This window comes from Phyllopteryx taeniolatus, chromosome 2 (assembly GCF_024500385.1).
Source record: "Phyllopteryx taeniolatus isolate TA_2022b chromosome 2, UOR_Ptae_1.2, whole genome shotgun sequence".
NCBI lineage: Eukaryota > Metazoa > Chordata > Actinopteri > Syngnathiformes > Syngnathidae > Phyllopteryx > Phyllopteryx taeniolatus.
Window position 1 is genome coordinate 23,001,146 of NC_084503.1, and position 15,478 is coordinate 23,016,623.

General features: G+C 40.7%; 1 protein-coding gene and 1 long non-coding RNA gene across 3 annotated transcripts in view; one reads left to right on the forward strand and one right to left on the reverse strand.

The window, feature by feature from the left end:
• LOC133474004 (AT-rich interactive domain-containing protein 3B-like) overlaps nt 1-15,478 on the reverse strand; it is a 173,859-nt gene that overhangs the window by 47,325 nt on the left and 111,056 nt on the right. The window lies entirely within an intron of this gene.
• LOC133466055 (uncharacterized) overlaps nt 6,757-15,478 on the forward strand; it is a 21,122-nt gene continuing 12,400 nt past the window's right edge. Inside the window, exon 1 of the long non-coding RNA XR_009784823.1 lies at nt 6,757-6,843. This is a non-coding gene — a long non-coding RNA (uncharacterized LOC133466055). The remainder of the gene's footprint in view (nt 6,844-15,478) is intronic.

The following is a 15,478-nucleotide window of genomic DNA, read 5'->3' on the forward strand; positions in this document are numbered from 1 at the left end:
TTTGCCTTAAGTATCGGTGGGTACTATTGGCAGCTTTCACGAGTACCCGATACCTTGAAATAAGGCCTGCATCGGCACTCGCTCATTCCTAGTTATAGGCACGCACATACACACGCAGACACATTCTCTCATTCATAAGATGAAATGAATGATGAAGTAAAATAAGGAAGCACTATCTTACTATCAGCTCTTTATGGGGAGGAAATACCAGAGTTTAAACAAAATAAAAGTTAGAAAATAAAAAATTAAAGGATTGAGACAATGAAAGCTAAAATAAAATTCTGATAAAAAGTTAGGACATAATGAGGTTGAACAGTTAAAATAAATCAAAAATCTAAATAAAATGATAGACTCTACAAAAACAAGTTTTCAAGTTTAAGTTGAGTTAATATCCAGGGTAAAAAGATATGTCTTCAGTTTACTTTTGAAAATGCCCATACTGTCAGATAGGCTGTTCCACAGGTGGGGACTGCAATGATTAAAAGCTGCCTTGCCATGAGTTTTTGTTCTAATTTTATGAATTTTTAAAAGGCCTCTATCTGAGAGTTCTAGAGGGGTTATAGTTTAAAGCAGATGAGATAAATAGGTGGGGCTAAGACCATTAAGAGTTTAAAAAAAAAACAGGATAAGAATCTTAAAATCGACCCTGGAGCACAGAGGTAGACAGTGCAGAGACTTTAAAATATGCGTAATCTGAGCTCTCTGTCTGGTCTTTGCAAGCAGACATGCAGCTGAATTCTGCAACGGCTGTCGGCAATACTCATTTTTGGAAGACCAGAAAGAAGAATGTTAGACTAGTCAATTCTGAAAGTAATACAAGTGTGAATTAGTGCTTCCGTATTTGTTTTAGAGAGAAATGGAGGGGGGGGGCTGGCAACACTGGCAACACTGCTGACGGCAAAGACTGCCTGCTTAGTTTGTCTGTCGTTTTCATTTCACTCATTATAACAGACACAGTCATCCGCAACGGTTTTAATAACTTTGTTATGAAGCTAGCAAAGCGAACACATCCATCCATCTTTATCCATTTTAAGAATAACCCTAGTCCCAACTCGATTTATAGCATAGACATATTGTATAAAGATATGTACTAAATTAAAAAGCCCAGACTCCTTTAAAGAGGATTCCACAGGGGGGGGAAATCATTAAAATAAAGTGCAATTATTGCAGTAGCCATGTTCTGTTTGGGACTGTGATTTTAAATAGGTAAATTGGTTTGTTTTGCTAGTTAATCATTTGCAAAATAGCGTGAATGATCATAAACGATACTTTTATATGGTGATAGTACACTTATGCAATTGTTTTTTAAAATATATGTCAAATATGGTTGTGGTAATGCTAAAAAATAAGTGGTTTTCCCAGGGGAAGAGGGTTAGGAGCCCTCACTATAAGAGCTGGCTGCAGTCCCTTATGGTCAAACAAATGCTCAAATATAAGTAAAGCCTTTTTTTTTTTTAAACTAATTGACCTGTTTTGTCTGCCACTACCTGCTGGAGAGAAACTTCCTGGTCACAGTAAAATATTTAGCAAATATCATATCTTGAGGGACTGTCATTCTTCATACTTTATTTCATACAAAACTATGGTATTCCATGGTCATGCTGTACCTCTTCAAAAAAGGGTGTGACTAAATCATGTGCTAGTGTGACCAACAGCAAAAATTGGCCGCACCAGTGCAAAAGTTAGTGTAGAGCCCTGATGTAGCATTTCTCTCTCAGTGCCTCAGGACCAATAACCATTACTTCAGTCTTGTCCTGGTTGTGTCATGGTCTGTGTTTTGGTTTGGGTTGTTTAGTTTTGTTCCATGTTTTCCTGTGTTCCATGTTTGTCGTGTGCTCATTAGGTTGTTGTGTCCACCTGTTCTCGTCTACTTTGTGTTGACCAATCAGCTCTCTCTAGCCACTCGTCTTGTCCAGGTGTTCCTCGTTGTCTCGTCAATTTGTTTGTATTTAGTTCCCTGGTTTCTTTCAGTTCTCGTCGGTTCATTGTCGTTGTCACATGTCTTGCCATGTCATAGTCGCCAGTTGTTTTTGTCATAGTCGCCTGTTGTTTTTGTCATAGTCGCCAGTTGTTTTTGTCATAGTCGCCTGTTGTTTTATCATTGTGATTAAATATTATTATTTTGAGATTCCCGCACTCCTGCCTTGCCTCCCTGCTTCCTTGCAATTGGGTCCACCATGTTCTTGCCTTGCGTTCCTCGCCGTCGCCCTAACCATGTTCATGACAGGTTGAGCAACAGAAACACAGGTCTGAGGTTAAGAATGTATTTTATTTTAAACAATGACCACAAAGGAAATGTGTGATTGTTTCACCAAGCTATGACTGCTTGTTATATGTGTACAGTGGAAGCTCGCTATTTGTATTCTGGTGCCAATTGTACAATGTACTTAGTAATAATTTATTTGTTTCCCCAGTTACTATCTTATCTTACATATCAATCCAAGAGACTTCCATAAAAGAAAGAAAAGAACGCGTGTTGTCCTGAGTTTTCTTTATGAGTTCGCTGGCTGTCTAACTTCACATAGGCAAGGTGTTGAGAGGACAGCACACCTGAGGTCATTCACAACTTTTACCAGAGCGGTCTCAATGCTGTGAGCCAGACTGATACCTTTCATAAATAGTATTAGAATTTATAAAATCATTTTACTGATTAAAAACAAGCTTTTATAAAATTTTGCTTAAAAATGCAGGATAGTATACTGGTCTACATTTACTGGGATCAGAGTTATCTAAGTCATCTCTCTACAAAACTGACCTGACTAGTGCACTCTTAAAAATAATAAAACAATAATATAATTTAGTATGGTTAAAAAATTCCAAAGTCAGTGCATCTGATTGATGTAAATCATCTAAAGTTAGAATTCTATTAAAATTACAGTGGATAATTGATAGCCAGTCTGAAAAGTCTGAAATGATCTGCAAACAGTCAGGAATAAAATTGCTGGACTGTTAAACGTAAGACAGTGATAGTAAAAAGATGTACCGTTTACTCCTGGAAGGAAATATTTCTGAAATTGAATACTAAGGAGAGAATCATTGCTGTGCCCCCTCCTCACTTTCAAGTTTGTGACCTGAATGAAAAGTGGTAGTTATTTGCTGAGGCTTCTAAGAGTGTTGCGGGTCCATCAATGATAAGCCAAGTTTCTATTAAAAGTATGCAGCCAATGTTGTTCTCTAAAATCAGGCCTTTCACAGTAATTACTATATCGACATATTGTTCGATCAATAAAATGGACATGATAGTTTTTAGCAGTTGTACGGTAGCTTCCAAGTCCCGTAGCTTACCATGAATCACGGATCTACTTAACCTGAGACGATAAAATCTGTGGCTTCCCTGTTTCGCCGCCAACCGTAACGATGCTCATTATGGCTAAACAGTTCAATTTTAGTTTCGGCAGACCACAGGACGTCTCCAAAAATTAAGGTGTTTGTCCCTGTGCGCGTTTGCAAACTGCAATCTAACTTTTTAACCCTCTGATGCATGCGGTCACTACAGTGGACAGCTACTTATAGGAATCTCATTAGTCATGCATCAGAGGGTTAAAGTTTTTTTCGGAGTAATGTCTTCTTCCTGGCTGAGTGACCTTTTAGCCCATGTCGGGATACTCATTTTAATGTGGTTGTGGCCCACAACTTGATGCAGCCAACCCCGTATTGCAAAGTTGGGATGGTGTTCTCAGGCTTGCGCGTTTCCCTCTTTCATCGACACGCCTAACGATGGTCATTATGGCCAAACAGTTAAAATTTATTTTCGTCAGGCCACAGAAAGTCTCCAAAATTGAAGGTGTTTGTCCCTGTGTGCATTTGCAAAACTGGATTTTGAAAGTTTCTTTTGGAGTAATGTCTTCTTCAGGCAGAGTGACCTTTTAGCCCATATCGGGGTACAGTACTCGTTTGATTGTGGATAAAGATACACTTTTATCAGCTCAAAGTCTTTTTCTTTTGTTCTTGAGTTGATATACATATTTTGTAACAAAAACGTTCATCTCTGGAACACAGATCCCATCTTCTTCCTGAACTGTATGGTGGCTGGACATTCCCATTGTGTTTATAGTTGCGTATAATGTAACCTTCAAGCATCTGGAAATTGCAACCCAAGGATGAACCAGACTTGTGCAAGGCCACAATTCTCTTCCTGGTATTTTGGCTGATTTCCTTTGATTTTCCCATGATGTGACAAAAAGAGGCAGTGTGTTTCAGGTGTGCCTATAATTAACTCAAATGTCAATAAACCTATTAGAAACTAAATTATTTAAAGGCAGAATAATCTTACTGGATGTAAACTTCTGACTTTAAAAGAAAGTAATGAAAAATTCCCTCAAAAAAATCCTCTGATTATTCTGGCATTTTGCAAAGAGAAATAATTTTGTAAATCCTAATTAACCTAAAACAGGAAACGTTTAGTCTGCTTTCATGTCAGACAGCGAGAAAAAAAGGGTGTCTTTTTATATAGCGCAGTTAAACATCTGGGTTCAACTGTATTTGCATTGAGCGCTTGGCTACCTGGTCGACTGGGGTGAATTCCATCTCTGTTGAGAAGTGATGGATGCTCCCAAAACAGATTAAAACAGTCAATTAAAACTACACTGTGTGTTAGAAAAAGGGTAACGTGGGTCCCCCTTCCCATGGGCTCACCACCTGTGGGAGGGGCCATAGGGGACGGATACAGTTCCCACATGAACAACAATGTTCTTCGCATGTGGTATGTATTCACAAGTTCTGTCTGATGATATCATGAACTTCGGCATCGGGGAAACAGTGGGTGATCGTGATGTGCCTGATGATATAATCACCAACCACCAGGGTAGCAGAAGGTAGTGGATCTGAGTCAGGACGAGTCGGAAAGGCCACTTGAGGAACGGATGACTGCTGCAGGGGCAGGCGGGGCTACCTGTCCAGGCTTTGATGACAGTGGCGGGGTTTGGTGACCCCAAGCGGGCCAACATCCTTCTCGTTCAGGTTGAAGAATATGTTTTTCACCTGGAGATCCTGGATTGATTGTGGGCGAAATAGAAACCGTGATTGCCGGCTGTGGTCCATGGCTCCCTTCGGCTTGTTGTTCACTTATAGGGTTTCTGTGCTTTTCTCGAGTTTGGCCGAGCAGTCTGTGACCTGGGGACCTTCGAGGAGTTGATGAATGAGGAAAATGATAGAGAAGGGAGAGTAGAAGAGGCAAGTGTGGTGGACCAGGAAGTGGCAATGATTAGTAAGGGGGAAGTTAGAAAGGCATTAAAGAGAATGAAAAATGGAAAGGCAGTTGGTCCTGATGACATTCCTGTGGAGGTATGGAAGCATCTAGGAGAGGTGGCTGTGGAGTTTTTGACCAGCTTGTTCAATAGAATTCTAGTGCGTGAGAAGATGCCTGAGGAATGGAGGAAAAGTGTACTGGTGCCCATTTTTAAGAACAAAGGTGATGTGCAGAGCTGTGGCAACTATAGAGGAATAAAGTTGATGAGCCACACAATGAAGTTATGGGAAAGAGTAGTGGAGGCTAGACTCAGGACAGAAGTGAGTATTTGCGAGCAACAGTATGGTTTCATGCCTAGAAAGAGTACCACAGATGCATTATTTGCCTTGAGGATGTTGATGGAAAAGTACAGAGAAGGTCAGAAGGAGCTACATTGTGTCTTTGTAGATCTAGAGAAAGCCTATGACAGAGTACCCAGAGAGGAACTGTGGTACTGCATGCGGAAGTCTGGAGTGGCAGAGAAGTATGTTAGAATAATACAGGACATGTACGAGGGCAGCAGAACAGCGGTGAGGTGTGCTGTCGGTGTGACAGAAGAATTTAAGGTGGACGTGGGACTTCATCAGGGATCAGCCCTGAGCCCCTTCCTTTTTGCAGTGGTGATGGATAGGCTGACAGATGAGGTTAGACTGGAATCCCCGTGGACCATGATGTTTGCAGATGACATTGTGATCTGCAGTGAAAGCAGGGAGCAGCTGGAGGAACAGTTAGAAAGATGGAGGCATGCACTGGAAAGAAGAGGAATGAAGATTAGCCGAAGTAAAACAGAATATATGTGCATGAATGAGAGGGGTGGTGGGGGAAGAATGAGGCTACAGGGAGAAGAGATGGCAAAGGTAGAGGACTTTAAATACTTGGGGTCAACCGTCCAGAGCAATGGTGAGTGTGGTCAGGAAGTGAAGAAACGGGTCCAAGCAGGTTGGAACGGGTGGAGGAAGGTGTCAGGTGTGTTATGTGACAGAAGAGTCTCTGCTAGGATGAAGGGCAAAGTTTATAAAACAGTGGTGAGGCCAGCCATGATGTATGGATTAGAGACAGTGGCACTGAAGAGAAAACAGGAAGCAGAGCTGGAGGTGGCGGAAATGAAGATGTTGAGGTTCGCTCTCGGAGTGACCAGGTTGGATAAAATTAGAAATGAGCTCATCAGAGGGACAGCCAAGGTTCGATGTTTTGGAGACAAAGTTAGAGAGAGCAGACTTCAATGGTTTGGACACGTCCAGAGGAGAGAGAGTGAGTATATTGGTAGAAGGATGATGAGGATGGAGCTGCCAGGCAAGAGAGCTAGAGGAAGACCAAAGAGAAGGTTGATGGATGTCGTGAGGGAAGACATGATGGCAGTTGGTGTTCGAGAGGAGGATGCAGGAGATAGGCTCTCATGGAAAAGGATGACGCGCTGTGGCGACCCCTAACGGGACAAGCCGAAAGGAAAAGAAGAAGTCTGTGACCTGGGGAGGTGCACTGCCCACAAATGAGATAACGGACCGCGTGTCCATAATCCGCTCTTTATCCTGGATGTAGTGCAGCAGGGAGATTTTTTCTTGTAGTTTGTTGCCTTTTTAGTGTGAGAGACAAACCTGTTGCAACTGACTGGAAAGGTAAGCGGAGGCATGATGATTGGTTCCGGAGATATGGTGATGACAAGACGGCACAAGTAGCTTCCCGTTACCACTACGTTAGCTGGTCGAGCTCAGCAGTACACAGAGTGCTTGCACACACAATAATCCACACCAAATTGATTCTCGTGTGTCGGCAATAACGTCAATAAAGTCGGACTATATTGAATAGTGGAGGAAATAATTATTTGATCGCTCAGTGATTTTGTAAGTTCACCCACTGACAAAGACATGAGCGGTCTATGTATAATTTTAATGCAAGGTTTATGTTATCAGTGAAAGACAGAATATGTACAGGAAAATCCAGAAAATCATATTTAAACAAAATATAAAGATGTATTGGCATTTCATTGAGTGAAATAAGTATTTGATCCCTACCAAACAAAGAATTTTGTCTCCCACAGTCTAGTCCTCTCACTATTAAGAAAGTACTCCTAGTCTAAATTTGTCAGCTGTATGAATGATACCTATCTCAACTTGTTACCTATATAAAGACAACTGTTCACAGAATCAATCAACCAGACACAAACCTCTCCATCATGGGCAAGACCAAGAACTTTCTAAGGACATCAGGGCCAAGATTGTAGACCTGCACAAGACCATTCGCAAGAGGCTGGGTGAGAAGGAGAAAACTGTTGGTGCAATAATTAGAACATTTAATAAACTGACATAAAATAAACATAAAAAGACTGTCAAGCTCACTTGATCTGGTGCTCCTCGTAGGATTTCACCCTATGGGGTATCAATGATCATGAGAAATGTTAGGCATCAGCCCAGAACTACAAGGGAGGAGCTTGTTAATGATCTCAAGGTAGTTGGGACCACAGTCATCAAGGAAAACATTGCTAAGACACTATACCGTCCATCCATCCATCCATTTTCTGAGCCGCATCTCATCACTAGGGTCGCAGGAGTGCTGGAGCCTATCCCAGCTATCATCGGGCAGGAGGCGGGGTACACCGTAATGGATTAAAATCCTGCAGCACCTTTAAGGTTCCCCTGCTCAAAAATGCACATGTACAGGCCTGTCCGAATTTTGCCAATGAACACCTGAATGAGTCAGAGAATGATTGGGAGAAGGTATTGTGGTCAGATGAGACAAAAATTGAGCTGTTTAGAATCAATTTGATTTGCCACGTTTGGAGGAAAAGGAATTCAGACGATGACCCCAAGAACACCATCCCCGCTATAAAGCATGGAAGTGAAAGCTTTATGCTTTGGGGGTGTTTCTCTCCAAACGGGACAGGTCAACTTCACTGCATCAAGGGAAATATGGATGGAGCCTTGTACCATGAAATCCCGGGTGAGAGTCTCCTTCTCGCCACCAGAAAACTTAAAATGGGTCGTGGCGCTTCCAATACGACGATGACCCAAACCACACTGGCAAGGAAATGAAAGCGTGGCTAAAGAAGCAGCACATTAAGGTCATGGAGTGGCCTAGCCAGTCTCCAGACTTAAATCCCATACAAAATCTGTGGAGGGAGCTGAAACTTCGAGTTCGCTAGGCACAGCCTTGAAACCTTAAGGATTTGGAGAAGATCTGCAAAGAAGAGTACGTAGTCCAAAATTCTTTCCGAGATGTGTGCATACCTGGTGATCCACTACTAGAAACGTCTGACCTCTGTACTGGCCTTCTAGGGGTTCTCCAGAAAATACCAAGTAATGTTTTGATAGGGGGTCAAATACTTAATTCCCTCAGTGAATTGCAAAATAATTTGAATCATTCATGTAATTCTCTTCCATGTCATGGAAGATATTTGATATCATGTCTCTCCCTGTTAAAATACACTTACCATTAATATTATAGACTGTTAATGTATTTGTCAGTGGGTAAACTTACAAAATCAGTCAGGGACCAAATAATTATTTCCTTCAGTTTTTAAATGTCAAGTATAAGTTGTGAGGTTCCAATCACAGCAACTGCGTACACTACTCGATATCCGCTATCCACCCGACTCCACAGAGCCATGAGGCCGAATGTATATAAGGGTGTTCTAAAAAGCCTGGACTTGGTTGTAAAGTGTAACAACAGACACCAGACACTTGCCCTGTTGTGTTGAAAGCAACTGCAACTGGCTGTCAAAGTTCGCTTTTTCCCTTGTGTCATTCTGTGTATAAAGTGTGGAATCGGCCACAGTAGACTGGGCAACTTTCTGGCTTCGGAGGCAGGTTGGAGGATCCAAAAAAATCCTGGACAAGGGTGTGAAGTTCAATACCTAACATTCATGTCCCAGCTCTACTGTATTGAAAACAATTGTTGCTCGCACCTTTGTCAAACCAACACTGAATGGGGGTACGACGTAGACCTGGAATTTTTCTGGCTTCTGAGGTAATCAATTCTGGCTCTTCTGTTACACCTCTGATGATGTAATTTTGTGGGATCTCTGCACGAAAGAGACTACTTTTACAAAAGTGGCAGGCAAAAAGAGTCAGAGAACTTTCCTATTGTGGTGCTGTTTTGCGCAAAGGGCCCCGCCTGTTTCCAAGGGAGTCTGTGTAAAGCCACGCTGAGGGAATGTGTGGGGAGTAGTAATATAATGCATACACTGATCCCCCAGAGCCCATTCATGACGTAACTGGTGTGGACAGAGCTCATGGTCTCCGGGTTATAGTAAGGGAACTTCCTTTAATGTCCTGCTGGGGGGCCACCCTTTCCCACAATAGAAAGACCAACATGGATATGGGAACGTCTTTTAATGTGGAAAAAGAGGGACAAAACATCTCAATGCGTTTCAAAGCAAATGCAAACAAGTCTCAACTGGAAGGAATCGAAGCTTTGTTTCCTTAGAAAGTCAAATTCTACTATTTTTCTCAAATTTTTCTCAGATTTATCCTTTATTGGAGGTTGATAATAATAATGATGATGATGAGATTGTTCAGATCACAGCCTCTCAACACGCTCTAAACAATCCCCCCCCCCTCGCTCCTGCTTTTATTTGAAATAGGAGGGATTTACAAATCATAATGTTCTAAGCAATAAGACACAACACAAAATATTTGATAATAAGAGGGTTTTTCCCAGACATAGTATTCTAAACAATAAGACACGACACATAATATTTGATAATAAGAGGGTTTTTCCCAGACATAGTATTCTAAGTAATAAGACACAACACATAATATTGAACCAACACCTGTCACGACCCGACCACATCCGATCACGTCCTTGATCCAGGCGCCCTTCCATCGGATGATGCTGAGTCTTCTTTTTGAAGGCGAGACATCTAAAATTGTCCATTATACTAATGCAAGCTAAGCAAATAAATGATAATGTTAAATATATTCTAGAAGTTATCATTTATTTGCTTAGCTTGCATTAGTATTATGGACGATTTTAGATGTCTCGCCTTCGAAAAGATGACTCAGCATCATCCGATGGAAGGGCGCCTGGACCAAGGACGTGATCGGATGTGGTCGGGGACGTGACAGGTGTTGGTCCAATGTTTTGTGTTGTGTCTTATTGTTTAGAACATTATGTCTGGGAAAAACCCTCCTATTTTCAAATAAATGCAGGAGCGACGGGAGAGATTGGTTAGAGCGTGTTGAGAGGCTGTGATCTGAACAATCTCCCATACGCCCTCCTCATGAGAAAAAGAAACCAGCGTCTTCATTCCTTTTGTGTCTATTTTTTATAATGTTGGGTAAGATAAATCCAACATTAAATTGGTCCTTCGAGCCGGATGTCAACACACCCGAGGATTCCAGTTGTGGAAGCCGACTTCCAGTTAAGAGACCGTGGCCACGGCAAGTAAGACCCTTTACGGGACTGGTCTTCGTTCTCCTCAACTGGGATCTGAAGGTTGACGACAATCCACAGGATTGAAGACGACTGGTGAGTTAAATTTAAATTTTTTTTAGGAAAAAGGACGGCGGAGTCCAGAAATTCCGCGAGGACGGCGGAGTCCTGTACGTACTTAAATTCCGTGTTTAATAAACCCTGTGGATACTAGTCAATGGCGGGTAGAATAAAGAAACTAGGAAAGTTTCGTGGCGTCGTAGTTAAATTCCGTATAGGATGGCGGAGTCCTCTAATGAGCTGTTGACAGACGTAGTTAAATTCCGTATGGGACGGCGGAGTCCTCTGACGAGCCAGTGTGAATGAAAACTGTTTGAATGAGAGTGTAAATGGGAAATGGGAAACCACTAGGTTTTTCATTCCATACCAAAACAGTGGGAAAGTAAACGGTGGACTTTTGTGGATGCAAAGGCAAGAATTCTCCACTCGAAAGAGTTGAAGTGAGAATTACCACAGAAAGTAAATTTGAATCACCGTCCTACTGAAAAGAAACAGTGTTCTAGACTACCCTAGGTAGTATTACACTGAACCAAATTCTTTCAAATGGGGAAAGGAAGTAGTAAAATAAAAAACAGGAATACACTGCAGTGTAAAGGTTGGAGGTTCATTAAATTAAATTTAAAAGAAAAAAAGAAACAGGATCCTGATAAAATTTTATATTTAGAGACAGGGATAACCGAACACGGCTTTAATGGTTGGTTAAATACACAAAAAATAGCCGCGTTGCAGGAATCAAATTATATAAAAAATAAAAGACAAGCCACCGTTAAACGTGGGAAAGGCTGTTGTCTGCAGCCTTGGAGCTTATCACAAAAATAGAAGATAAAAAAGAATGTGATGAGCTGCAGTAATACAGAGCATGCGTACCAAACCCACGCACATTGTTAAATTCATTAAGACCAGACGCTACTGTGTTTACAGTAGTGGACATTAATGCATTAATGCATTAATGCATTCTTTTCAGTACCAATAGAAAATAACAGTCAATTTTGGTTTGCATTCACATTTGAGAAAAAAAAAATATATATATATATATATATATATACATTTACTAGATTACCGCAAGGTTACTGTGAAAGTCTAACTAATTATTCACAAGTTATGACAACACGCATGTCTTCTGGCATCTACAGATGAAGACACATGCAAAGATTCATTGACCTTACTGCATCATCTAACAGAAGAGGGACATAAAGTTAACAAAAATAAATTGCAATGATGTAAAAGACAAGTTAAATATCTAGGCCATAATTTAAGTATAGGAGGAAAGACTATATTAGAAGACAGGAGAGCTATAGTCTTAAAAAATCCTAAACCACAGACGAAGAAACATAATAATCATTTTTAGGTCTGACAAATTATTGTACAGCATGGATTCCAAACTATGCAGAAATTGTTGCACCATTGTCAAAATTAATATATGAAAACAACCTTAAAATTACATCACCTGTTTAATGGAGTACAGAGGCAGAAAAGGCCTTCTGTGACATTAAACAACATTTGGTCTCCAGTGCTGCGCTAGGCCTTCCAAATTTAATGATAAAACATTCATTCAAATGGTAGATTGTAAAAGCTATTGCATGACCTCCGTACTTACACAACAATACGGTGATAAGCTAAGACCAATAGCTTATTTTTCAACTAGAGAGCAGTTCACCCTAAAGGTCCCACATACAGTGTCTGCTCTCCTATTGCAAATCACCTGCAAGACATTTATCTTGCATTGCCATCTTGCTATCAGAACCACATTTGACTGTTGAGCGATGCACAACCTTAAATCCAGCCACACTAACACCCTTAATGATGAAGGCACGCAGCATGATTGACAGGAATTGGCTGAACAAGCTGCTGAATTAGTAGCATTAATCGAGGCATGCAAACTAATGATAAATAAAGATGGTACAATCTATACTGATAACCATTATGAGAATTCCACAACAAGAACGCAATTATTGGGAAAAACAAAGTGCAAAACTACAGAATGAAATTTACATTAGCACAGGAAAAAAAAAAAAAAAAAAAAAAAAAAAAAAAAAACTATTCAAATGGGCTGCTATATTGAGACATGCTGTGTCACGTCTCAACCGGAGGGATGGTGGCACAGATAGATTGACACTTTACAGCCCTAAAAAATAGCAGAAAGAAACACGTGGGTTCATTTAACACACTGTAAGAGTCAGTTCAGCTGAGTACTCAAATTGGGAAGGTGAGCAAAAGTCTGATAACAGAGCGGGAGCAGATGTGTAGATTCTGAAAACGCTTGCTGGTCAGTGAAGAAAAAAGACACCAACCCTTTTAGTGAGAACTCAGCAGAAAGGCACACCCACGTTGGTTATGAGATTCGATAAGTTGTTACGTAGCAACTTTGGCTACTATGATGTTGGTTTTGTTTTTGTGGTACATGGGACGTCCCACCCTCAATGATAAAACCCATTTTTTAGATAGAAAATCACCTACCAACTGGACCAATATGACAAACCCAATAATAATAATAAAAACAATTTTTTTGAATCATTAACTCGTATCAAAAGGAGTACAGCTGATGATCAAAATTGTGGGCATGGCCTCCAAATGCGGCAAAACGGTTTAATATTTTGTGACCCCAAATTCAAGCTGCTTTAATCATAATTCCATATGCGGCTCTCACTAATGATGCTCAAGAGAATGGGCAGAATTGGGGATTTAGATATGACTGGTATGCAACTATAGGTTTTGAATGGAAACACCTTATTGGTGAAACAGGTTATGATTGGTCCAGTTGGTCAAAAAGAACAGCAAAAGAACAAAGAAAGAAGTTTAACATAAGCAAAACGGCCCATAGTTTAATATTGAAATACAAGTCACCCAATGTGTTTGATGGTGAGCTTGTGGGCCTATTCTGGTGGAAAAGATCCCCACTTCCAAGTAGTATTGTGTTATAGGAACCGTGTTAAACCAAAAATGCCATTGAAAACTTCAGAGAAAGGTAGACAAATTTTAATGGTTAACAACATAACTACTGATGATTGGTTCCTTGTTGTCACAGGAGTTTCAGGACAAAATAACAATTGGTTACTATTGATGGAACAAGCAGCAAATGTAGCGAGAAAAGATTGTGTTGTTTGCATGGGTCCCAGGCCTTTGTTGCGCATAGTTCCGGCATAATTATCACAAGATTGTATTGTTCCATTTGCACACTGATTGAGGAGCATCTGCAACATTTGCACAACCATTGTCCCAGATTATCGCACTACTCGTCACTTTAAACCGCATACACTCCTTGAAGTCTCAGCGCCCTTTGCACAATGATCTTTGCACCGGACTATTGCGATATTAGTCATTCAAACTGCTGCTAGAGGACTGCATCTTTTTGCACAATTATTTTTTGTCAATGTCTTTATGTCTCCAAAGTGTTCTGTAAATTGACTGTCTGTTGTACTAGAGCGGCTCCAACTACCGGAGACAAATTCCTTGTGTGTTTTGGACATACTTGACAAAAAAGAGATTTATCCTGGCAGAGGCAAAATTATCCAACATAAAACATACATGGTGTTCCTTGTGGGGTTCCTAATCAATACAAATTAGCTGACCAAGTTGCAGGAGGATTTGAATACTTCATATGCTGTTGGTGTACGATTAATAAAAATGTTGATGGGATAAACTATATCCACTTCAATGTACAGAGATTAGGAAATTGGACTCAGAGTGGGTTGGAAGCTGTGCACGAGCAGCTCAAGGACGTTCCAAAGACCGCATAGCTGTCGACATGCTCCTCGCAAGAGAGGGAGGTGTTTGCGGTATGTTTGGAGAACAAACAATACTGCTTCAGATGGCAGCTTGACCAGAGCCATCGATGGTCTACGGACCCTCAATCAACACTCCTTGTGAAACAGCTGAATGGACGTTTTTGGTAAATATAAAACCCTAATTTCACCAATATTGATATCAATTGCTGTTTTTGCAGCCATTCTGACATTGTGTGGATGTTGTTGTATCCCATGCATTCGGGCATTAATCAGTAAATTAATCACCACAGCCATAACCCACATGGAACCGTATGGAGCAGATTTATCCTTTATTGGAGGTTGATAATAATGACGATGATGATGATGATGTTGTTTTACCTGATTTGTTTCCTGATCCAGGTGATTACGATGTTTAAACTACAACATTCATATATGACAAGTTTACTCTGAGTGTAAATGTATTTGTTTCATAAAAATGATTCTACAATTAGAAATCGAAATGAAGTGACTGTAAGATGATATGAGAATTTGTGCAAATACATGATAAACAGGAGGGAAATGTTAAATATATTCTAGAAGTTATCATTTATTTGCTTAGCTTGCATTAGTATTATGGACGATTTTAGATGTCTCGCCTTCGAAAAGATGACTCAGCATCATCCGATGGAAGGGCGCCTGGACCAAGGACGTGATCGGATGTGGTCGGGGACGTGACAGGTGTTGGTCCAATGTTTTGTGTTGTGTCTTATTGTTTAGAACATTATGTCTGGGAAAAACCCTCCTATTTTCAAATAAATGCAGGAGCGACGGGAGAGATTGGTTAGAGCGTGTTGAGAGGCTGTGATCTGAACAATCTCCCATACGCCCTCCTCATGAGAAAAAGAAACCAGCGTCTTCATTCCTTTTGTGTCTATTTTTTATAATGTTGGGTAAGATAAATCCAACAGATAACTTCTACAATTTATCTAACACGCACTCACAAAAAGGAAATGAATGCCTGAAGGGACACATTGTCTTCATACACTGTCAGGAATGGGATTTGACCCCACGCCTCCATAAAGACTGCAAACTGAACGAAGCGCCTTGGACCGCTCAG